This window comes from Castor canadensis, chromosome 1, assembly GCF_047511655.1.
Source record: "Castor canadensis chromosome 1, mCasCan1.hap1v2, whole genome shotgun sequence".
NCBI lineage: Eukaryota > Metazoa > Chordata > Mammalia > Rodentia > Castoridae > Castor > Castor canadensis.
In genome coordinates, this window is record NC_133386.1 from 168,797,369 (window position 1) to 168,824,012 (window position 26,644).

The 26,644-nt window shown below is 32.9% G+C and overlaps 1 protein-coding gene across 21 annotated transcripts in view; it reads right to left on the reverse strand.

The window, feature by feature from the left end:
- The window catches only part of Immp1l (inner mitochondrial membrane peptidase subunit 1), a 69,322-nt gene that overhangs the window by 40,012 nt on the left and 2,666 nt on the right, over positions 1-26,644 (reverse strand). For 8 of the 21 annotated variants that reach the window (XM_074043415.1, XM_074043499.1, XM_074043440.1 and 5 more), the window contains 2 exons: positions 18,450-18,510; positions 16,699-16,809 (listed from right to left, as the gene is read on the reverse strand). The gene's annotated coding sequence lies outside the window, so the exon portion shown is untranslated. Of the gene's footprint in view, positions 1-6,640; positions 6,960-8,406; positions 8,666-16,698; positions 16,810-18,430; positions 18,511-26,644 lie in introns of those variants that run through there. The other 13 variants (XM_074043421.1, XM_074043445.1, XM_074043489.1 and 10 more) reach the window with 6 other exon arrangements.

The window sequence follows — 26,644 nt, forward strand, 5'->3', positions numbered from 1 at the left end:
CCTTGAGGAACTAGCTTACTTTTACCTAGCACCTGGGTAGGGTAAGACTCCAAGAATCCCAGCAGAAAGCAACAGACAAGAAGCTAGATGTTTCAGTTGCAGAGCTGTTAGCAGCCACAGAAAACTATACAATGTTAGAGAAACAAAGGTCAGACTTTAAGACCTTCCAGAGTCAGCTATGCTGGTGAGGACTAAAGCAAAATCACCTCCTGGGAGTGAAGGCAAAACTGAAATAGCTTAGTCTCAACAAAGAATAATCACTGTTCTTAGATTATCTGCCTATTGGGGAAAACAACACAAAACAAACCCTTTATGTTGCATAGGATGTGTAAAACACTATTTAGAAAATCTACAGTATTTTCCTAATCTTGAATTGATACATAATCCACATATAATAATATTTACCATTTCGAGGTATATTATTCAGTGTTTTTTAGTATATAAGTAGTAATTACTAGCAGATGAGACTCAACCTAACAGAAGACAAAGTGAACTCTATAGAATGCAGCTTGGGAACTGAAACACAAAGAGACAAACAGGGAAACAATGCAGGAAATAAGTAGTATCAGAGATCTAAAGGAAAGGAAGAGGGAATAGGGCAGAAGCAATATTTTGAAGAAATGCCTGTAGATAACTTTCTAAAACTGATAAAAAGATATTAACTAACAAATTCAAGAAATTCAGCAAACCCTGAAAAGGATAAATTCAAAATAAACAAATACCTGCAGGCACAGAATTAAAATGTTAAAAAAGACAAAGAAAAATTCAAATTGGTAAGAAATAAAGGTTACCTTATTTTCAAAGGAATAATTCAGTCTGCTGAATATGATGGAATACCTAACTTTTTGTAAGAAATAATGAAAACCAAAAGAAAATGCAATGTCGTCCTTAAAGTGGTAAAATAGCCACTCTACAGTTATATACTCAGTGAAAACATGCCTCAAAAGCTAACGCGAAAGTAAAAACATGTTCAGAAAACAAGTTCTGAGGAAAAACTTGCCACCACACTTGTAATAAAATAAATACATACCAAAAGAAATAATTTTGTGGAAAAAAAAAAAGAAATGATACCAAATAGAATCAGCCAAATCTAAGAAAGAAAACTTGAAAAGAGCACATAGGATAAAGAAACTGTTTAAAACAGTAACAATTTTTTTTCTTTGTTTTCTGAGACATGGTCTTTGCATCTCAGGCTAGCCTCAAACTAGAGATCCTCCTGCCTCACCCTCCCAGGTGCTGGAATTACAGATGTAAAATAAAGAGCCCAAAAACAGACCCGCTCATAGATGGTTATCTGATTTGTAATAAAGGGTCTAGTATAATTTACTGGGAAAAAGATGATCTTTTCAATAATTGGTGCTAGGTTAGGTAGACATCCAAGCTAAAAAAACCAAAGAAACAAAAAAGCTAAACCAAACAAACAAAAAAACCCCAAGGGACAAGAGGGAAGGGAGCATGGTTCAAGTAGACAGTGCTTGCCTAGCAAGGCCCTGAGTAATGCTGGACTATTAGCTTAGCATGTGCTAAGCCCTTGATTTGATCCCAGCACTGCCAAAAAAAAAAAATAATAATTTGAGATGGATTAGATATAAATTTGAATGGTAAATCAATAAAAGGTATAGAAAAAAATAAAGACTATTTTCATCACTTTGGGGTAAGTTTCGTAGTTCTTAAAAGGATACAAAAGGCACTAACCCTAAAGTAAGATGGATCAAGTTGGATTACATTAAAGTTAATTTAAAAATTATGTTATATCAAAGATACCAACAAAGGCATATCCAGAATACATGAGTGAATTTAACTGTAATACATTATAAGAACATTGGTAAATATCACAATGTACCCCCAGCAAAATAATAATAATAATAATGAAAAAATTTTAAAAGAAGAAAAAGACAAGTCATCAAAAACTAAGTAAAAAAACCTTAAAGCTCATCATTTGTCATTAGGGAATTGCAAATTAAAACCATGGAGAAACACTAACATAAAACTAACACTGTAGCTAAAATTAAAAAGGCAATACCACAAACTGAAAAAAGACATGTAGCAACTGTAACTCACATTAAGTTTATACAGCCATTTGGAAGACAGTATCTACACCTTGATAGATATGCCACAGAATGAGGTGTTTATATTCACCAAAAGGGACATATAAAACTATTCATAGTATCTCAAAACTACTGATAACCTAGTGTCAGCCATAAGGAAAATTGGTAAATGGTGGTATAGTCATACACTGGGACACTACACAGTAACGAAAAGGACAGATACAAGAGTGTACAGTATGATAAATACATTTACAATAAATGGATATTCTTAGTTTTTGTGAAAGTCAATACAAACAAAACAGGTCAAAATAGTGGTTTATCTTGGGGGGGTTATTTAAATCTGAGTACTGGATACACAGGTATGTACATACATGTATGTGTGCACATACATATGTATAAATACATATAAATACATCAGATGGTAGGTGTCAGTCTCTCTCTGTCTTTTTTTTTTTTTAAGTAGTACTAGAGTTTAAAAATCTGGGCCTTGAACTGGTTAGGCAGATGCTCTACTACTTGAGAGCCAACCTTTCAATTTTTAAAGAAGGGCAAGAGAGAAAGGAGATCAAGCAGAAGGAGACAGACTGGCTTTTGAAAGAAGGTGGGAGGGACACTTTTATCAATGCAGTAAGAGAGAAGAAAACAATGGGTTCAGATACTAGTAGCTTTTTCTGTCTGGTGTTAGGTAAGACACCTAAAAAACTAGCTAGCATTTGTTGCCCTTAACCCAGAGAAACTAAAGCAGATACCTCAAAGCAACTGAGGCCAATTGGAAAAGGGGAACAGGTACTAGAGAAAAGGTTAGATCAAAAAGAATTAACCTAGAAGGTAACACCCACGCACAGGAAATCAATGTGAGTCAATGCCCTGTATAGCTATCCTTATCTCAACCAGCAGAAACTCTTGTTCCTTCCTATTATTGCTTATACTCTCTCTACAACAAGATTAGAAATAAGGGCAAAATAGTTTCTGCTGGGTATTGGGGCGGGGAGAGGGAGGGGGCGGAGTGGGTGGTAAGGGAGGGGGTGGGAGCAGGGGGGAGAAATGAACCAATCCTTGTATGCATATATGAATAATAAAAGAAAAATGAAAAAAAAAAAAGAAAAATGAATAAGCTCTTGCCTCATGTTTTATTTTCTCAATCTCATGAGTTGAGGTCATGAGATGATATCAGTAATTCCTGACACAAAGTCAACTGGTACCTTAAGAATTAGTTACAGATGTGTTAACAAACCATAAATTTGGTGGCTTAAAATAATCAAATTTAAAACATTACAGTCTGTAGGTCAGAAGTCTCATATACATCTCACTGAGCTAAAATCAAGCAATGGCAAGGCTGCTTTCCCTTCTGCATGCTTTAGGTAAGAATCTGTTCCCTTGCCAATTCCAGCTTCTAGAAGCCAGCAGCAGCATTCCTTGGTTCATGTCTTCCTTCCTTCAACTCAAAGCCTGGTTTCTCTCCAACCTTTAATCAATGGTCACACAGAGCTCCTTCTGACTCTCTCTCTTTCTCCTTTTCCCACTTGAAAGGACACTTATACTTACAATGAGCTCAACCAGACAATCTGTTAACAATCAAGGTACTTAATTTAATCTTATCTGTAAAGTTCCTTTTACCATGTAAGGTAACAACATACCTGGAGGTTCTAGGGATTAGGATATGGACCTCTTTGGATGTCCAGCTCCACAAAGATACTGACACACTAAACTATAACTTACCATAATGCAACCCTGGACAAGGAGCAATGGCATCAACTGGCAATTTGTTTAAATATAAATTCTTGGGTAGAACCTAAGATTTATAGAATCAGAAACTTTGGGAATGTTCCTCAGCAACTTGTGTTAACAAGTCCTTCTCATTATTCTAAAGCACAATATTTGAGAAACACTGTTAAAAGTTCTCAAGGCGGCCAATGGCCACCTCCAGCCTCGAGCAGTCTTGTTTACCTAGTCATTTATTGCCATGTGCCATATAACCCACCACAGACCGTTTGTGGCAAAAAGTTGGGAAAGGAGCATTAATATAAATATAAGTCATTAATATAAAAAACCAATTTCTTTAAAAGAGAACCTACCTATTCTATCAAATAACAGAAAAGATTAGAAAAAAAAAGAAAACAGGTTTAAAACTGGAACCATGCCACTTAATATAGTAAAGAAAGTATAATCTTCCCCAGAAATCTTTTAAGAGGTTCTACTTAAAATATAGTGAAACGCCAAGTAATGTTGGCATAAGGAAGCAAGGTTGATGTCTTTCAACAGTATAATTTTTCTACATTACAGATACAAAAATCTCTTTTAAAAACAAAGTTAGAAAATATGATGTGGGATGCAGCTAATAATGATTTCTTTCAGTACATACAAAAAACTCTGAAATATCAACCAAAATAACAGCAAAAATAATAGTAAATACCTATGCAGTAATCCTTATTATGTGATAGGCAGTATTCTTATTGCCTTACAAATATTAATTCATTCAATCCTTACAAGAATCTTATGAGAAGTTAGGTATCTCATTTTATGAATGAGATAGGTTTACGAACGATTCAAAATCACACAGATTGACTGAGGTTATGATTCAGTAATACAGCACTTGCCTAGCATGACTGAGACCCTGAGTTCAATCTGTAGCACTGCAAAAAAGAGAAACAAACAAATAATGACCAAAGGAAAAAAACTCTTACAGATCATGATAGGTAGAGACAGAGTTCAAACTGCAATGGTCTAGCTGCACTACCTCTCGATTTAAATAAAAAGAAACTTTTGGAAGCTGTCAAATAGGCATTTGGGAGTAAAGAGTCACATAGGGAAAAGAGAAGTTGGACTGATGTTAACACCAATAAAAACACCAAGCAAAGTGAACGCTAGAAACTGAAAAGAGATTGGAGATTCCTCCATACTTAGAAGTTTCTGGACACAGACATCCAGTTCTAAAATCCTGATTCGGGTCCAACCTTTGAGTACACTTAGGGTGATTTCAGACTACTCAAAGCCACAAAAAAAGCATTCAACTGATGGTTCAGGTCTGAATTCTTTAAGAGAAGGCATTTTATTTCAAAAATAGGAAAAAAAATTAACATGCTATATGTTAACTAAGAAAGACCACAGGTTTATATACATTCATTCTAAAGTATAAGTAGCCAATCAGAAAAGTGATCAATATCATTTTTGTTCTGATAGAGAGTTAGAGAACACATTAGCATTTAAATGTTCACATTAGGAAAAAGTGAGCAGAAACAAGAAAACAATCTAACATAGTTTTACTACATTTAGACAACAGTAGATATTAACATTTCTGAGACTTTTGTAACGTTCAAATTCAAAAGTACACAAAATAGATTTTCCCCATACGGATACATAAAAAGTAACTGAAAGATATGTGTTCATTTCAGACCCTAAATAGAAACAACAAAGACTCATTAAGATAAGGATACTGAATAGTGTACTCTGCTCAATAACTAAATAATTCACTCTTACACAGCAGACTCTCGATCAAAGTAATTCAAATTTCTGCCACTCCAAAATCACCTTCAGGGCTGCTCAAGAATTGTTCAAATGTGTAAATGTTATACAGGTTAATTTTTGTTTTCCAGAACTGCAAATTCAATCTGTGTTCTGATTCCCATAATCTATGAAGATTTTACTAAACCATTCTGTTTCATTACTAGAGGTAATAACTGTTATCTAGTATATTCACTGCTTTATGCCTAAATAGAGCATCAAAATAACTTGATAACTGAATATCAGCCAAAATAAAAAATTCAAAATCCATATTCTCATGGTTCTATCACAGCTAATGAATGAGAATCTTTGTGAACAAATCACAGAATCTGTAGTTTTAATAAGCTCTCAAGAAAGAATCCCAGTAAAGTTCTTTGTGCTGTCATTTGAAACCATAGAAACATGTTCATCATTTTTTATTTTGATAAAATTTAACAATTTATTACTTTAAACTGAATGTCGACATTGTAATATTCTATAAATTTTCATTTATAGAATATTTGATGTATTTCACTAATCCAACATTGTTTTCTGACGTTTACTTTTATATATATATATAATCAAAACTCACTTTATCTTTATAAAGCATATGCAGCTGGGTCTTTTAATATAATCAAGCTCCAGTTTTGAAACCAAAGTACCCAAACTAATGCCATTCATGTACCAATAATCCCCCAACTGCTGTAAGAGTCATCTGTTTCACAATGTATCAGTGACATGAGTAACAGTAGAGGAGTATTAAATTCAAATAGAAGAAATATCATTTAGCATCATGATAGGCTGTCACTTTGCTAATCTGCAGTATATGCAGACTCTTTAGAAAGATACTAAGTCTATTAACCACCAATCATCTCTTAAATAATCAAGAATTCCTAGAATTCCCATTCTGCTCTTTTGTTGCACCCAGCTTACTTTTTAAAATCTTCTCATTTCTCTTTATCCTCTATCCCATTCTCTTACTTCCCAAAAAATACCCTACTCTTGTTAATGTCATTATAAGTCACCTGTGATCCAAATTAAGTTAGTATCTACCTTTTCAAGATGAGTCAAATTTCTTATAAATTATAAACAAAGTATTAAGTTCAAATTACCTAAATGCATGTGAAAAGAACTGCATCATTGAGAAGACCTTACATGTCTATGTTGAATTTAATTAAGATGAGTTTATTTGGGACTTTCCAAAGGAAGTAACCATCCCTAATCAAATAAGAATGATGTCTATGATAGAGAAAGAAAAAAATAAAAAACACTCTCAGCAGCCAAGTTTAGTTAACAGCTGAATAAAAAGTATACCAGTATATACTGACCATATTTAATAAACATTCATGAATTTTGCTTTGAAATGAAAGGTACTTAAAATAATTGTACAATATTATTGACTACATAGAAAGTTATCCTGAAATAATAAGCTACCTGGCTAAATAACTTGAAATTACACATTAACCAAATATTTTAGATTTAAAATACAACAAATTATATTACAAAGATAAGAAAAAAAGTTCAGTTCATTATCTCATGGATAGCAAATCTTTTCATCACAACTGAATTTTAAATAAAGAATTTTTCAAAAAGCAAAAATACAAATAGAAAGCTAAAAAGTCCTTCATAAATTAATATAATGCAGTTCAGTTTTCTCACTCAATCAAGATGTGACATAAAAGGAACACATTTTAGAATATAATAGCTTAGAAAAAGTTAAACCAAATCCATTACAAACAACAACCTTGCTAGGAATACTTGAGGAAAAAGCTGTATTGTAAATTTAGTATATTCTACTTGCTGATTTTTCCAATAAGGACTTTATATGGAGAATATCAGGTACTGCACGTAAACAGACCCTACAGGTACATTAACACATCATGTGTAAAATGGATGATTATATTTTATTTTTAAAATTTCATGAAAATATTTTAGTTATCTACAGTTAAAATGTTGAAGTTTAAAGACATTTAGACTGAGGTTATATAATCTTTTTTTTTAAATATAAGGCTACTAAACAAAAAACATAAGATAAAATCAAGTTCTATGAATAAATATTTTAAAATTAAGTACTCTAGGATCATAACACTGACAACACTAATTATCTTTTCTAGTCTTGGCAGTTATGTTGCATACTGTTTGGGTGACTGATGGGATAATTTCACTTCATTTTCTCTCAGTTTATTCTGGATCGTGTAAGGGAAGAATACTAAAATAACACCTCTAAACAAAGTACTAGATAAAGTTTTTGGATGAAATAAAATGCTTAAAAATTAACTAATGCATTATTTCTAGAGAAAGAAACTAAATTCTCATATGCTGAAGAAAAACCTGAGAATCACTGATTTTTAAAAATAAGCCATTCAGTATTAATATTAACTACTCTAAGACTTTTACCTACTAAGGTCATATACTTTCACAAAGAACTCTTTTATCAGCAGTTTGAGCTAACATTACCTTAATTATCAAAAATATGCCAATAGGTTTTATATTACTAAATGTTTTATTCGGCAAAAATGTCTCATCAGCAATAAAAGTAATCAAAAATAGGTAAAATGTATGACAAAACAAATATTTCAGCTCTTTATACCTAGAGATTTTGATTACTTTGATATTAGTCTTACCCAAAAGAATGTAACAGTATTTAAACTAACATTTATTTGATCTCAAATATAAATCTTTATCAATAGAAAATACCTTTTAACTCAACTAGAAAAAGTGTAAGACATTACTAATCAATTTTTCTATTTGAACAGTTTAATAAATTTTGAATCAGTTTATAGGTTGTACATGTCACATAATTTATATAGTACATAGCTTAAAATAAGGCTACATATCATAAGTACTTAATAAAATGCATATTCTTTGCCTTGATCACCTGATATTTTTGTTGTTGTTTATAAAATTAATCACAGTTAGCAGGGTAGAAATCGCTTTGAGCTTCATGTGAATGACATCCAAGAGATGGGAAAGGATTAGTTCTCAGTTGCTGCCAGTTATAGCGCCAGGTGGCTTTTTCTGCAGTGAAGGTGTTACCGATAATCCCATTACACTGGTACTAAATCTTGCAGACATCAAAATTATCACCAAGGTTCCTTTTCATCCCATCCTTTCCAAATGACTGGAAGTCGCTTCACCTGAAAGAAGTCAAATCCACATGCAGCTGCTGTTTTAGCAGGCAGCAAACTCCCTGAGAATGCCAGTCATGATTCAATTTTGCTGTGCTGGTGGCCCCCTATTCCCTGTCCAATAATACATCTGTTAAAAAATCCTACAGCTACAAATCAAGTTTAATCCTACCAGGGACCTCATGTTGGTCTTGTCTTCCAAAAAGGCAGCAGGTTCTGCTGTCTATCTCCGCTAGTGTCTGGGGAATACCCTTTAAATCCCAGCCCTACTTAGAAGAATAAGCTAAGGATCACAAAACATGACCTCAAAAACCCTGATATGACTATATTCTGACCCAGAGGCATTCATTCTAGGTGAAGATTAGAACTTTGCATAATAAGATTACACAGCAAGTGAATGATATCAAGGGACTATCCATATGCAGCCGCCTGGTTTTGTATAGACAGCCTGTGCTGTGCAATATGCAGTGCAGACGAAAAAGAGCTTGGTCTTTCTAGCTGAAATAAAATAGATTCACATAAATTAGTTGGGCATTTCCAGATTCCTAAATCCCCTATTACATCTTTTATTGACAGCTCCTGTGAGGATAGCACAAATGTTATTCCTTTTTATTCTGTGCTTCTGTAACAATCATGCTCTGTAATTGAAATGTACATAGATTATGGCTAGAAATTAACATCTTGTTTGCTGTAATCTTGGATTACAATTGACTGTGTACATAATAAAATTAGGAAATCAATGGACGGATTTATCATTTCCAAGAAACTAGAGGTATTGTTTAAAGAGTAGTTTAACATTTGGTGCCAACACTTTAAATGCAGAAGTCACAGGGAGTAGTCAATAAAAATTTAAGTGAGTCAAAGAATACAACAGCCATTGGCTAACATCTACATGAAAGGTAAATTACATAAAAATAAGGTCATAGCCTCAAAATTTAGAAAATGGAATAAACTTAGAGATCTCATGGTTTTCTAAATCATACTCCAGCAAGAAGGTCACTTACACATGATAAGGTCTATATTTTTTATAAAGTAGGTACACCTGAAGTTTTTATACAAATTCCTTCAATCAATTTATAACTATACTTTCAGACATTTGAATCTCAACTCAAATCTATTATAATTCAAGATTTTATAATTCTTAACTGTACTTTAAAAAAATATATCTCAGAGAAGTAATGTTTCTTCATAGTGTATTCAGAATAATTTAAATGTAAAGAATTCTAGAGATATTTAGAAAACAGTTTTATGGTCACCTTTTGTTTCCCAAGAAATTTATAGCTATACCAGCATTAAGCAAGCTTATATAAAAAGAAATTCATATCAATTTGTACAAATACCTATCCAGAAAAATTGTAAGGATACAAAGAGGAGTTCTCAGCTTTATTTAAAAAAACAAACAAATAAAATACCTAGGACTGTCATGGGGTTCATGTAAAACTAAGCTCTTTGGTGTCCTTGAAATAAAGCATATTTGACAAGTTTTACTGCTTACAATTTTTGAGGAACATTCCACTCCATTATATTAACCATTATCTAATCATCATTACAGTATCGTTAAGCATATCTGTACAATATCTGATACTCAGGAGTCAAGTGACATAATTCTGATTTTATGTATTAAACAGGTAAGTTGATGGCATCCATTGGCAAATCTATTTTTTAAAAGCACTATATAATTTCAATTCTATAGCACATGAATATTCTTTGGTTACCTTGAGTAGAGTATTACTAGAAAAATAACGAGGAATGCGAGAAAATACATGTTTTGACATGATATTTTGTTATGACTTGATGACACTTTAGACCTACATTGTCCAATAAGGTCTGTTAGCCACACTATGGGTATTAAATATTTGAAATGTGATTAGTTCAAATTGAAATGTAAATAAAAAATACGCATTGGAATTTGAAGATAATACACAAAAAGGGGGAAAGTAGAAGATTTTATTAATAGTTTTATATTGGTACATGTTGAAAAGATAATAATTAGGATGTATTTGGATAAATAAAATGCATATGGATTCACATTATATTTTCATTGGATAGCACTGCTTTAGTATTATCACATACATTTGCAATAATATGTTCCTAAGCTAAATGAAATTGTTCAAGTAATAAAGTACTGAAGCAGAGGACTATTATGGAAGACCAAATATTCCAGTGTCAAATCAGACAGATAAACTTAGTAAAGAAATCATAAGATTCTGTCATTTTAGCCTGTTTCATATTTCTCGCATAAGGATAGAGGAGGGAGAAGAGATCTCCCAAATTGCTGACTATCATATACCAAAAAAGAATGATGTATTACAATTATAAAAATGCTTTAGCCCAGTAAATATAGGTTTTTAAAACATTTCCTCTTAGGTAACTTCTGTGTGTTACCGCTAGTTGAATGCATCGGATACAGCAACTACAAAAATCACGTCTGGATTTAGAAAGGGCCATGGCCTTTTTTTTCTATGGGTCTTATGTAACTGTTTATATTTTAAAAACTTTTAATACATTTAAGTAGTAACTACAGAGATTTAAAACATTTAACATATTTCAGAATGTTACTAAAACAAAAAGATCCATTTTATAAATTAGTAGAAAGCTGTTTTTCAGTAAGTCTTTACATCATATCCATCAATGGTGTTTTAAAAAATCTTTAATAAAAATGGTTTTATAGAAAACTAGTTAAAATATGTAGCACACACCTAATTTAATCCAAGTAGAGTTACTCATTTAGAATGACCAAACGATAATATACAATTAAAATACAAAGTCTATCTTTGTCACATATTTGAATATGATTTCAATATAAATAAAAATATTTACAATATTAACATTTAAAAGTTGCTTCTTAAATATTTTATATGTACCTAAAATACTGAGACTTCAAATGGAATTTAAATATCAACAAGAAAATGAATAAAATTTAAATCAATTTTTATTACCTAGTCATGCCACTTACTTTCTAGCCTTTTAAAATTATATAAATTAATTCCTCTTCTACATATGAGTACCGCACAATTACACACACACACACACACACACAAAAGCAAAACAAAATAGTAACAGTTACAAAAAAACTTCCTAACCACCAATAGATGAGTGCAATGATATTCAGTCTAAGTTAATCTCCAGACATCCAAATTCATGAATAAAAATTCATCAGTTTTAAATACACTGAGCCTATTAAGCAAGAACAAAAGCATATGCACAAAGAGCTTTTAATATATTTCAAAGCCCACAAGAGCCATGGTCTCATTAAAATTATAAATTACACAAACATGGAATGAAGATTCAAACTGCAGTGCAGCTAAGCAGATTACAGAAAACCCCGCGTTCCATATGATAACACACCATGGCCCTCCCAGATGGGGGCTTGGAACAAAAAGGCCATCACCACAGCTAGGGAAAACCTCCTTGTGATCTCTGGTTTCTGTTCAGCAGATGACAGCCAAATAATATGTTGATTATTCTGTTTGTGCTGCTAAGCTTGTAAGATAGAATAAAAGCGATATGATCTATTGTGAACCCAATGCTAATGTGTTGTTCCACTCATAAATAATATACTGAATTTATTTTGAAACTATCTTTTATCTGAATTTCAGTTTTTAAATGCATGAATTAAAATAAAAGCCAAGATAAAATAATAGTTAATTTGATGCTTCAAACAAAAAAAATGTAGTTGACAAGTGATAAATACCTAAATGCTTAGTGAAGAGTTAAGTGTAATCACCTTTCTTTAATTTCAGCACTGTGATCAAGACAAAATACATTTTACCATAAGCAATTACTTTCATTATGAAATATAAATATAAAATTAAGTAATATACTAGTCATGAAGTTAGTAACATACATCATAGACAAACCAAAAACAAAAACATTAGGGTACTCAAAAACATATTTTTGTAATATAAATAATAGTATATAATCAGAATATGCAGTGACAATATTTTGAAACAATAAAAGTATAATTGAAGGCCTCATACATGTTTATAACTTGCACACACAATTGGATGAATCACAAGAAATCCTACTTAAATAATTCAAAAAAGGCTTATAAAATAATTTTCAAATAGTCAGAATTTTATATTGCTTTGGTGACAAAAAAGATAAAACCTATTTTCTCTCAATTAAAAAATGCATATTTAATATTCTAAGCTTCAATACAATGAATTATATACACAAGTGGCATGACTAGAATTGGCTGTGACTACATAAAATTGTACATTTCATAAACATATTCATGAATATTATGAATATTTCATAAACATATTAAAAGACTGAAATTGTCACATTTATTTTTTCACAACAGAAATTCCTCTCTGATTAATCTAGTCGATTCTCCTAAAAGGCAAAGAAAATAAAACAAAGCAGTACATCACATAAGGCAAACAGTGTGTTCTTGAGGTATTTTATGGAAAGTATGTAATCATGGTCATTAACCTAAGACTATCTCCTTTTTCTCTCTCTAAATATAAAATCTTGAGTTCAGAAAGCTCAGCAAAATTGCCTAACATGAAAATAAGTCTTAAAGGGAAAACAGAAGGGCCTGGTAGCATATGCTAATAATCTCAGCACTCAAAGAGGTAGTGGTAGAAGGATCACAAGTTTAAGGCTATCCTGAGCTACATAGTAAGATCCTGTCTCAAATACCAAAAATAAATAAATAAATGGCAAAGCAAAAACACTTTTAGAGGAAAACCTAGAATGTAAAACATATTTGGATTAGACAAATACTTCTTAATAAGAAAAAGCACTAAATCTAAATCATATACTAGACTAAATCAAAATAATAAACTTCTGTTCATCAAAGGCACTATTAAGGGAGTAAGTAGGCAAAACTCAGAGAAAGACACAAATTGTCACAGTACATATATTCCATTAAAGATTTATATCCTGAATATACAAAAAACTTCTACAAATTAAAGAAAAAGACAACCCAGCAGAAACATAGGTAAAAAAGATAAACAGGCACTTCACAAAAGAGAACAATGAAACATCCAGGATACATATAAGAAGGTGCTCAACCTCATTAATTATCATGCAAACATAAATTAAAACCATAATTGCTTAGTATTTTAAATCCACCAGACTTTGAAAATGAAAAACCTAGGGGAAAAATGAGCAAAGAATTCACACATACACTATATGCACACATACATACATGTATATATATATACATATATATATATATGTATATGTATATATATATATCTATACATATATATATGTATAGAATGCTCATAGGAGCATTATATGGAAACTACCCAAATATCCACTAATAACAGAATGGAAAAATAATACCTGGTATGTTCATATACCAGAATGCAGCAATGAAAATAAATAAACTATAGCTACCTATAATAATCTGGATGAATTTCGAGACTATGTTGAACAAATGACATTCACATATACGAAAAAACTATACTATATAATCATATATATAAAGTATGAAAACAACACTAATCTCCACTATTAAAAGTCAGGTTTTATCTTTATGGAAGGAGGGAAAAGTGGCAGGCAAAGAGCATGGAGATGTCTTCTGCAGTGCTGATAATTAAGGATGATACAGTTTGTTAATAATACACAACAAACAAGGGAACACTCAAAGTAAAATTTCTTTATAAAAATTAGCATATAGTATGGTTGCCTTTGAAAGATCAAGTGTAATGAGTTACATTAACCTTTTTAGGAGCTTTAAACAAACAGTCCCTGTGCTGAGCTAGTTCTTGGTTAATAGCCAAAAGAGTATCTGATCATTTCTGAAAGCTAGTTGGGCAAATATCCAATTAAATGAATGGACATAATCAAGAAAATGCCCTGATTCCACTTTAAGTTATGACCAATCAGACAGGGGTTGGTCTGGTTTCTAGCTCCAATTTGCTAAATATCCTTGTTAAGTGACTCAATCTCTCTAGCCCTCCTTAGTTTCTTCATCAGTAGAGTGAATGGGGTTATAGAAAAGGTGGCACGTTAGTAAACAGAATGAGTGTACTAATAAAGTCAAACAAAGAGTTATTTCATTTGGTCATGTGACTAAATCTATACTCTATTTATATGTATTCTGTATTAATCTATCTCAAACTGTATGTCATGGTACCATATATTTAAGGCCAACAGTGAAAAAAATTATAATCACATCAGAATCTTTTCCAGCATTCATTATTTGCTACTGTCAAGATATAACAAATTTCTCACTTCATCATTTAAATTTGCTTAAAATATCACTGTAATTATCTTATGATATTAAACATTTTTCCAACCTGAAAATAAATCACTTGTCATCTGACAGATTAAAAACAAAGTGATATGTAACCAGAATATTTTTTAAAGAATGTTCATTGCAATGTCATTATAATAGCCAAACAGTAGGTACAACCCAAACATTCACCAACTGTAGAATGACTGAATTCCAGCATATTCATTCAAAAGGAATAACATATAATAATGAAAACAAATTGAGTGAAACTATATACAACTTTGTTTTGTAGTTCAAAACATAATGCTGAACAAAGGAAGAAAATACACAAAATCCCATAAAGATTTTAAAAAGGCAAAATGTAAACATTTCTTAAGATTAGGAATACATATGAAAGTGATGAAAATTACATACAAATTATATAAATAATTACCACAAAAGGCAAAATATTGGTGGCATACACCTGCAGTCTTATTACAGGGGTGCTGAGGTGGGAGAATACTTGAGTCCAGGAGTTTAAGACCAGCCTGGGCAACATAGTGAGTTCATTTAAGAAAAAAAAAAAAAGAGAGACACTATCAAGGGTGTCTGGGATACCAATGGTTACATGGATGTTTGGTATATAAATATTATAATTATTTACTGTATCATACATCTGTTTCTATATCATATTTTACAGTAGAAAGTTTGATATATTTTCTAAAATAATATAATTTTGTTAATGAAGAAGCATTTCTCTTTTTGATAAAATAATTTTATTTTCTTGATCTACATTTCTAGTTTTTATTGCAGTATTTTAATAACAAAGAAATAAGTTGTATGCCTATTTCTCAACAGTTTTAATTAAGAGTGGATTTCACAGGCTTTTGCAATGGCTATGAAAACAAACAAACAAAAACCCCAAAACAAAACAGGCCTTTAAACATCAGTTATCTTGCTTGATCTTTTGCTTATCCTCTCAATACTGTTTCTGTTATTTTTCTTCTTGAAAAAAATGCAATCTTACTTTTTTAAAAATTCTAAATTATATATAGATAATAATTTTATGCAGTTTGCCTTCCAAATAATAGAATATCTTGGCTTGACAGTAAGAAGAAGCACACTTTTAATTCTCACATTTTAAAAATCAATTTTGGTAGTGTTTGTATATATATACAATGTGAGAGTCCATGGTAGGTCAACGCGGCCAGTGTCACTCTTTGTACACATGGTTCCATGTAGTAGAAAACATGATAGCTAGATTATGAGGTAGCGATACAAAACAAGTTGCATTTAAAGGTCAATGTATAAAATTTAACATAGGTTGATTCATTCAAAATAGACGCAACATGGTATAATTTAAATTATACTGAAACAACTTTAAATATTTCCTTTGGAAAAATAAAAGCACAGGGAATAGAAACTGTTATAAAAGATATCATCATTGTTATAGCAAACTGACTTACAAGAAAAAGTGTACACAATTTAGGAAATTCTAAAAGGTTCAGAGCCTACAAGTATCCTTCAATGTAAATTTGCTATTATTTTTAGAGGCCACTAAGCAGGAAGCAGTGAAATTTGAAAACAAGACTATCAGCACTCTCATTAGGCTCTAGACAATCAGCCTGATGGCAATATTATAGCACTATTATGATAACAGAATTGTTTTTAGTGCATATGTTGTTGTGTTGTGAATGCAGCCAAGAATTCCCCTCCTCTATGAATCCAGTTAAACAGTTCTTTGCTCATCTATTAAGTGCCAATTTTACAAAATTACATTGTGTCCAGTAGGGAGCAGTATTACAACACTCATAAGAGTTAACTTGAACATGAAACCGACAAAAGAAAAAGGAGGGAAAAGTCCACTTACCATACATGTGTTGTACAATATATTCAATTTTTAGGGTCCTTGTAGGATTTCCAGGAAAAAATCTAAAGCATGTTGCAAAATACATGTGGATGATCCATGGTTTCAAGATTCCTAAAGTAGGAAATCAAAACTGTTAGTTGAAGGCTGCTCTGACTAATGTTGAGCAGAATTAACATATAATATAATTAAATGTTTCTCAGTTAAGTACTAAGGAGCATCCTCCTCTTAGTGGGTCAATGGGATTTTGAGTCTGAATATTCAATGGCACTGGATATTTTAAAAAATAAGATTGTGGGGAGGCTAGGGGGCAAGACAGGGTCTCTCTATGTAGCCTAGGGTGGCCTCGAACTGGTGATCTCATTCTCCCCAGTGCTGGGATTACAGGTGCAGTCACCATACCCTGAGAGAGAAGGGGGCGGGGGGGAAGAAAGAGAGAATGAATAAGAATATTAAAGTCCTTTATCCACCAAAGATTTTAAGTAGAAGAAAGTAATTGGGTGATGAAGCAGATTATAAAATGACAATCAACATAGAAACTGTGGTAAAGAAGATAGGGCAACTACATATACTTTTGCTATATCAATCTCTTCTAGACTTTGACCATTTTCAAGCAATAGAGCTTATTAACATTCATTTCTATGGGTCAACATGAATATATGAGCTTAATTTTAAGGATGAAAAGGTAGTAGAGATGTAGTTTATAATGCTGGGATAAACAACTGATTAATCGGGTATTAACTGATCATGAAGACTATAGGTGACATTGAAGAAAAATCCCATGACCACTTATAATGAGAAAAAGGCAGAATATTACATCATATTTGATGCTGACTTGCATGTCAAAACTAGTCTCATATTCAACTATAATTACAAATCACTTATTACTAAAGACACAAAATGTTTTATCTCCACTTCTACTTGAAATATTAAACAATTTACTTTGTGCGTGTTGCACGTGAGTTTTTGGCGTCCACTCAAAAAACAAAGTTTCTGCTTTTGAAATTGGTAATATGTGACCATCCAACTTTAAATATATATAACTTTATATAATGTAAATGTCACATTAATATATTTGTTTGAAATTTAATGGATATGTAAAATGGTTAGCTTCTTGTAAAATGTATCAAGACTTTGATTACTCTAATAATTGTCATTAATTTCACTAAAGCTGAAATAAACTGATGCATTAACCTACCCTTTAACAATAAGGTAGTCAATGCATTATTTCTTGTCTTTTGCTTTCCTTAAAATCTTTCTTTTATCCTATCTCTGGCCTTTACATTTCACTTTTCTGATATGTCCTCATTTCTGTCAATCTATTGTCTCTCCTTGTTAATGCCTTTCTCTATTAACTCCAATATTTATTTTATTCATAATCCTCTGTTTATGACCTTACCAAATTTTCCCTTTTTATTTTAGGATCTTCAAAAGGAAGTTTTCTCTTTCTAAAAACAGTATGCTTAAAGACTGTACAGTCTTTCATCTATTTACAGGCACTGCACTTTATCTTAACAATCTCACCTAATTAGAAGACTAAACTAAATACACTTACATTTCTTCTATTCATAAAATGTCTAATAGGTTATTTAAGTATTTTTAAAAATTCACTAAACATTTTCAAGTCAATCTTAACATGAAAGGTATTAGTATATTATGAAATAATCTCATAAAATAATTATTCACAAGCTTTGAAAGTTTCAAGATTTGTAAATGCATTATACAACATACTTACATTATAAATTTGTAATTACCTAAAAAGAGACTGTAGTGGGTTGTGTAGTGTCCTGTTCCCACATACAATTATCTGTCTACCTGAAAACAAAGAACATGCTCTTTACTGAAATAGTCACTGCAATGTAATGAAGGTAAGGATCAGCATGAGGTCACACTACATCAGGGATGGCCTACGTTCAAAGACAAAATCTTCCTAAAAGATAGCAGAGGACACACAGAGACACAAAGAAGAGTACAACATGAAAACAGGAACAGAAATCAGAATGATGCCGACACAACCAAAAATAACACAAGCCATCTAAAGCTAGAGGGGCAAGGATGGATTCTTCCACAGTCTTGAATGAATATGGTTCTTCTGACATCTTGATGCTATATTTTTGACCACCAAAATTGTGAAAAAAATTAATTTCTGTTGTATTAAGCCACCACATATGTAGCAATTCATTATTAGTCCTAGGGTTTTGGTAATAGGAAGTGGGGTCATGTTCTATTAGACACCTAACACAGAAAAGGCCTAGACTGCCTTAAAGAGACTGTTAGTAGAAACAGAGATGGTAGAGATGGTAAGGCAATTCTGGTGAGGACTTAGAAGTCCTTGAGAAGGTAGAAAAAGCTTCTGTCATGTTTTTGCTAGAAGAAAATAGTGCTGTTTTAGGTATTAGTCATTAAATTTCAATACATCTACTTCATGAACAGTCATCTGGTAGAAATACAAATATTAAAGGGGTTTCTCGTGAAGTCTCAAGCATGAAATGAGGAACACAGTATTTGACTGTAGAGGAAAGGCAATTCTTATTTTAAAGAGGAATGAAACTGGGTGAAGAGTATTCTACTGTGGGGTAGAAAGGAGAACTTGTAAGTGATGAACTTGGAAATGTAGCTAAAGAGGTTTCCAAAACAAGTATTAAAAGCTGGTTTCCCCTTGCTAGTTCTAGTAACATGAGAGAAAAGAGATAAATTTAGGAAGAAAATTTTAAGCAAAAAATAACCAGCACCTTATGATTTGAAAAAATGCCCAGCTTATCTAGATTGTAAAAGATTCTAAAGTACACTATCAAAAAATAGCCAAGGGTATGGCAAGAATACCTTTTCTGAAAAGATTAGTTTGTGACTAATGGATTCAGTCTACCATCTCAGCAGAAGCAAAGAATAAAAATAAGATTATCTAGAAGGTTATGTGAAGACAACTGTGATCTACTAGCATGGATCTCCTTGAGAGAGGAGACCTACAGGCTTTTGAGAATGTTATACCGGCAGGAACACTGCCACCCTGGATCAAAAGAGACAAAGACTGGATGAAATAAAAGGTAGTTGGACTACCAAAATTCTATAGACAGAAAATGGGTTAATGATATTACTTTACTGTAAAAATGTACTATCTTTAAGAAAAAGGAAAAAATTACTGCAGAGCCATGGGTGCAGTAGTAGAGACCAACGATAGTAGTGCCATGGGCCCAAAGAATGAGACCACCTCAACGGCTCATAAGGCATGGCATCAAGCCTCAGAGAATTATTTCCAGGACTTAAAATCAAATGAAATTTGCCATTTTGTATTTGGTATCAGTAAGCCCTTTAGAATAATTTCTCCTTCTGTGAATGGAAACATTTATCATTTTTTATTCATCATTGTACTTTGGAAGCAGATAATTTGCTTCCTACTTTCACAGGTCCACATGTAGACAGGAATTTTGTCCCAGAATGGACCATATTCAGAGTCTCAACCATTACCTGATTTAATATGATTTAGATGATGAGATTTGACATTTTTTGAGTTGATATTTAGATGAGATTTTGAATTTAGAGTACATGCTGAAATGGGTTTTGATTTGGGGGGGATGAATACATTTGCATATGGATGGATGTGAGTTTTATGGGTACAAAAAGTGAATTATATTGGGTAGTACCACTCCCCATTCACGTCCACTTGGACCCTTGGAATGTGACATTATTTGGAAAGAAAGTCTTTTTTTTTTTCTTTTAAGTGGTAATGGGCTTTGAATCCAAGGCCTTGTACTTGCTATGAAGGCACTCTACAATTTGAGCCACACCCCTGATCAAGGTGAAACTAAGTCTAATGAGAATGTCCTTAGAAGAGACAAAAAAAAAAAAAAAAGACGAGGGGGACACAGAGACACAAAGAGGAAAACAATATGAGTAAGGCAATTCTGATGAGGACTTAGCAGTGAACAGGAAGGAAGAAAGAGATTAAGGTAGTGCATCTATGACACAAGAAACATTCAGGATCTAGAGGACAGGCACGGGCTACTTTCTCCCTCAGAGCCTGCAGAGAGAACAAACTCTGGTGACACCTTGATTTGAGCCTTGTGATTTCCACAACTGTGGTTTCAAGCCACCATGTTTATGGTGATTTATTATGGCAGCAGCCCTAGGAAACTAATACACAGGCCTAACCTATTCGTCATCATTGGAATTAAATGAAATTATAGCTATAACATCCAACATAGGAAAATAACATGCAATTGTTTGCCTAAACTATGTTCATTAAAAATATAGTTCATGAGACCCTATCTTGAAAAAGCCCTTCACAAAAAGGGCTGGTGGAGTGGCTCAAAGTGTAGGCCCCGAGTTCAAACCCCAGTACCATACACACACACACACACACACACAAAGTCAAATACTAAGGAACAACCTTAATCAGAGAGGTAAGAAACTAGTACATGATACACCACCAAAATATTGGTGAAAGAAATTTAAAAGGACATAAATTAATGGAATGAATTCCATGTTCACGAATTGCACTGAATCCAGTACAAGGCCCTCAGTTCAAAACCCCACTACAATGAAAAGAAGGGAGGGAAGAAAGAAGAAAATAAAGGAAAGAGAGAGAAAGGAAGCTGGAAGGAAGGGAAGAGAAGAAAAGTCAGTAGGCTCACACACCTTGATTTAAAAATTTAACAAAAATTCCAGTAACCAAAAGAATGAGGTACTGTCATGACAGATCTGTAGATCGAGATCCCAGGAAAAAAAAATGTTTGCATAAGTGGTCAAATGGTTTTTAGTAAGAATATCATTCAATGGGGAAAGGGCAGTCTTTCAAAAAATGGTGTTGAGAAAACTAGACATCAACATGACACTGGCTTTGGCAATGATTTCTTAGAATTGACAGACAACAAAAGAAAAAAAATAAAGTAAACTTCAACAAAATTAATGTATTTTGAGAATCATAGGATAGATTCTATTAGAAGAGTGAAAGGGTAACTTGTACAATGGGAGAAAATACATATATATTATAAATGATAGAGGATTAATGAACAGAATATATAAAGAACACCTACACCTCACAAAACTACAACAAAACCAATTTAAAAATGGACAAAGGATTAAAAACATTTCTCTAAAGATACATACATCATCAATAAGCAAATGAAAAAATATTCAACATTACAGAAATGCAAATTAAAACCACAATGAGATATCACTTCATTAGGAAAGCTGTTATCAAAAAAACAAAAAAGCAGAAAATAAACATTGGTGAGGATGCGGAGAAAATGGAACCCCCATGCAATGTTGGTGGGATGAGAAATGGCATAGCCACTGAGAAAAAGGTTGGTGGTACCTTAAAAGAGAAAAAGGAATGGCCCAGCATTTCTATTGTTAGCTATACACCCAACAGAAACAAAAGCAGAAACTCAGACACTTGTACACCAATGTGCATTGCAGAATTATTCACATAGTCAAAAGATAGAAATAATCCAAGTGCCTCTCAACAGATGAATGGACAAACAAAATATGGCAAATACATATAATAAATATAACATTATTCAGCCATAAGAAGAAATGAAATCCTGATACATAATACAAGACTGATGAACTTACAAATATGTTATCCTAAGTGAGAAACATGCAAATGGGAACAAAATAACAAAATATTAAATGAGGTACCTATAAAGGGCAAATTTACCGGGACAGAAAGCAGAACAGAGGTTATCAGCGGTTGGGGTAAAGGAAGCGTGAGGAGTTAGTTATTGCTCATTGGGTACACTGTTCCTGTTTGGGATGATGAAAAAATTGTGGAAATAGAGATGGTTATACAACACTATAAATAAACTTAATGCCACTGAATTTTTCACTTAAGGTTATTAAAGTTATAAATTATATGTGTATTTTGTTCACAAAAACATCTTAAAGCACTCAAGACCTTGACACAGCTCAGATGGCTGACAGAGATACTTCAATTACAGAACCAAAGTAGGCTACTGATAAAGCTCTAAAGTGAACATATTCCAGTGATCAATGGAGTGAAAATGATAACCATATATGATAGCAATTCATTAATTTTCATGTGATTTGATTTAGGAAATGTTAATAGAAAAAGTAAACATGACTTCTTTCACTCATTTTAATTTAACCCTAGAATACAAAATAAAAGATGAAATTATTTTCAAGAGTTAGGGGTGTAGTTCAGTGGTAAACCCCTTTCATAACATGCATGAGGCCTTAGGTTCAATCTCCAGTAACACAAACAAAAATTAAAGTAAATTTACTTTCAAATCTTTTAGTTTTGAGGAATGAAAAAAAAATTCAAACCTTTCATTTGGGGAATAAAAACAACACAAAAAGTAAAAACATGAAATTAAAATTCCGAAAATTTTTAAAAGCAAATACTTTAACATTATGAAAGGCTCTATTTTAGTGCTGAACAACCCTAACAGGAAGTTTCTCTTTAATCTGAGCTGAAATTTCTCTGCTCTAGAGAGACAAAGAGTCTCTTTTACGCGATTAAGACAGGTCTTGTGAAACAGAATTTCACCTCTGGGATAAACAGTTGCTTTCACATCACATTTTCTCATCATACTAATCATTCGAAATATATACCAAGTTCAGCAAGACAAGTATGTCTTGTTCTTGATTTACCTACAAATTGGCTATATTAAAGTCTACCATGAGAAGGAAACTAAGGCTGAGTATGGACTCCAGTGGAAACAGCGGAGAACAGCATGGATTTTGGAGTCAGACAGCAAAGCGCTATTGTGAATACTATTATTATTATTAATTACTAAAACATTCTATGAATAGAGTGGAGGTACTGAAAGATACTAAAGAAATTTTGACTCTACAAATTCTCATTCTCTCATTCTCTTTTTTCCTCTCCTTTCTTCTCTCTCTCTCCATCTTTCCCTCCATTCTCCTCCTCTCCACCCCCACTTCCATGTATCAAGATATCAAGCCTATAGATGACTCTAGTTTAAAATGATACATTTTGAGCATTTACCAATATTCCCTTCAAAAACTGCAACGAAATTATCGTACTACTTTTTTTTCTTTTTGGTGGTACCCGGGTTTGAACTCGGCCTCACGCTTGCTAGGCATGTGCTCTACCGCTTGAGCCACACCACCAGCCCTTTTGTGTTGGGTATTTTCAAGATAGGGTCTCATGAACTATTTGCCCAGGGCTGGCTTCGAAGCACAATCCTCCTGACCTCTGCCTCCTGAGTAGCTAGGATTACAGGTGTGAGCTACTGGCACATACTCTATTTTAAAATAAATATAAATAAACATTGTGGAGAGTGAAAAGCATGAACACACTAGAGATTTTAAAGGATTTCTAGAAGACAGAGCATATGAAAGGCAGAACAGCATGGAAAGAACAAGTCTACTGCACGGTGGCAAATAATGGTTCATAGGGCAAATCCTTTAGTCAACAATTTACTTTTGCATGGCAAGGTGAAAAAGTGCCTTACTTTTTATACTTCTAAATGGCTGAAAGAACAAAGAATATTTTGTAAAACATGAAAACTATGTGAAATTCAAAATTTCAGTCTCCATAAATTAATGCACATCTGTGCTCATATGACTGTTTTCCCATGGCAGAGTTGAGTAGTTGCAAAAGAGACCATATCACCTGTAAAACCTAAAATAATTCTAAAATATTTACTATCTGGTCCCAGAAAAAGTATGTCCACCCATGGCCAAGCACAAACAATGATAACAATTCTGGTTTTTTGCTCTGGCTCCAAGCAGTGCTGGTCTGAATTAGAAGCTGTGGAGGATAATCTTCTAAGTAAATTATACTATCTGCCCAAATGGAATTTAGTCTCCAAGGTATGAAGGCTGGAAAACAAGGATAGGGTCCTCCTTATCTGGTCCTAGAGAAGGATTCAGCCCACTGCTTGCTCCTTTCCTTATTTACTTTGAAGCAAAGCATACCAATAACTAAGTCTTAGCAACTTACAAGAAACTCCCTGTCATTGTTTTCCTCATTTAGTGTAAAGATTTATTGGGAAAACAAGGAGGAGAAAATCCATTCTATTTCCCTATATTATTCAACTGGTTCTTCATTTTCAACTTGAATCACACAACCATGAAAAAAGACAAGCAATCCTATAGAAGTCAGAAGTAATTCAGGCAGCGGAAAAAAGAAAAAAAAAAGAATTCTATTTAACATCTTCAGAGATTTTGGAAGGACAGAGGAAAAACTGGAGGCATATGAAAGAATAGAATTAAAAGAACAACAGAGGTAGGCACACCTGTAATCTCAGCTAGTCAGATAGTGAAGATCGGGAGGATGGCACATGATTGAGGCATATCCAGCCAAAAAGTTAGTGAGACCCCATCTCAACCAACCAGTTGGGCATAGTAAAACATGCCTATAATCCAAGCTACGTGGGAGGCACAGATAGGAAGAATGCAGTCTGAAACCTTCCTCAGCAAAAACACAAAACCCCATCTGAAAAATAACTAAGGCAAAAAAGGTCTGTGGGCATGTCTCAAGTGGTAGAGTGCAAGCCAAGCAAGGTGAGACCCTGAATTCAAATTTCAGCACTGCCAAAAAAAGAAAATAATAATAATAAAAGTTTAAAGAAATTAAATATAGAAAGCTTATCTTCCCCCTGCCACATACAAAAAGATAGAAAAGTTGGGGGAAAAAATGAAGAAACACAGAGGAACAACTCAATGGTATAACAATCTCCCTAAAAAAAGGTAATGAAATTTTTTCAAAAGTCATCCTCCCTGCCTCTAGTACACACATACAAAGGGAGGAAAAATAACTGAAAGGACCCAGAGAATTCAGAGTAGGAAAAATAAAAATACACAGACCAACATCCCTATCTCCCACCTGCCATCTTTGATCTAAAGCAGAGGCTGTCAAACTAGGGCCTACAGCCAAATTCAGAAAACTCTGCTTAGTAAGCAAAGTTTTACTAGAATAGTCATGCTCATTTAGTACATGCTGTCTTACAAAAGAAACCATACAGATTGTAAAACCTAAAATATTTATTATATTGATGAGAGAAAAAAGATGTTACCCAAATAGCTAACAAAAATACGAACTAGTGTTCAACTTCATCAATCCAAACCCTAACAATAATGCTATTCCACAACCCTCCCCAAATGGTAAAATGAAAACAGAAAATGTTAAATGTTGTTAAGGATGAAAAGCAACTGGAATTCTCAAGCAATCATAATAAGAGTGTAGGTTGGTAAAATTATGTCAGAAGACATGCTGGAAAAAATATTTAACCATAAATTAGAAACTATCCAAATCCCTTTCAACAGTGGAATGGGTAACACATTTATATAATACCTTACAGCAGTAAGAATGAGTCATTCACAACCATACACTTTAATAAGGAACATTTCAAAATCAAACATTGATCAAAAAATGTCAAAAACAAAAGTACACCCTGTATGGCTTCATTTATATAAAGTAGATAAAACAAAACTATGATGATAGAGATTAAGACTGTGATTTGCTTTTGAGAGTGTGGTGACAGGAAGGAGGCAAAGGAGATTACCTGAAGTCAAGAAACTTCTGTGTAGGCACGACCTTAACATCCATTTCTTCAAACAAGTTATTAGAATAACAAGACTAGTAGTGAGCCTCCATAATATCTTTCTTATACATGCTATCTGCACAAACACAACTGTAATATGGACCCTAGAGCTAGGGGTACCTACTTGTATAAATGGGGTGCTAGTTTCTTGTCCATTATATGTTTTCTGGTGTTCCTTAACTTGGTGGTCTATAGTTGAAGATTTCCTGACTTCAATTTTAACTGAAGACTGAGATTGTTATAAAGACTGATGTCACTATGCTAGCATGATAAGATGGCTTTAACTGACTGAAGTGGAATTTAAGGGATAAGTAGGAGTTCACTACTGACCATTTGGAGGAAAGAAACATGGTAAATACAAGAAACTAAGTAAATTCTAGAAAAGAAAAAGAAGAAACATGGAAAGAGCAGTTCAG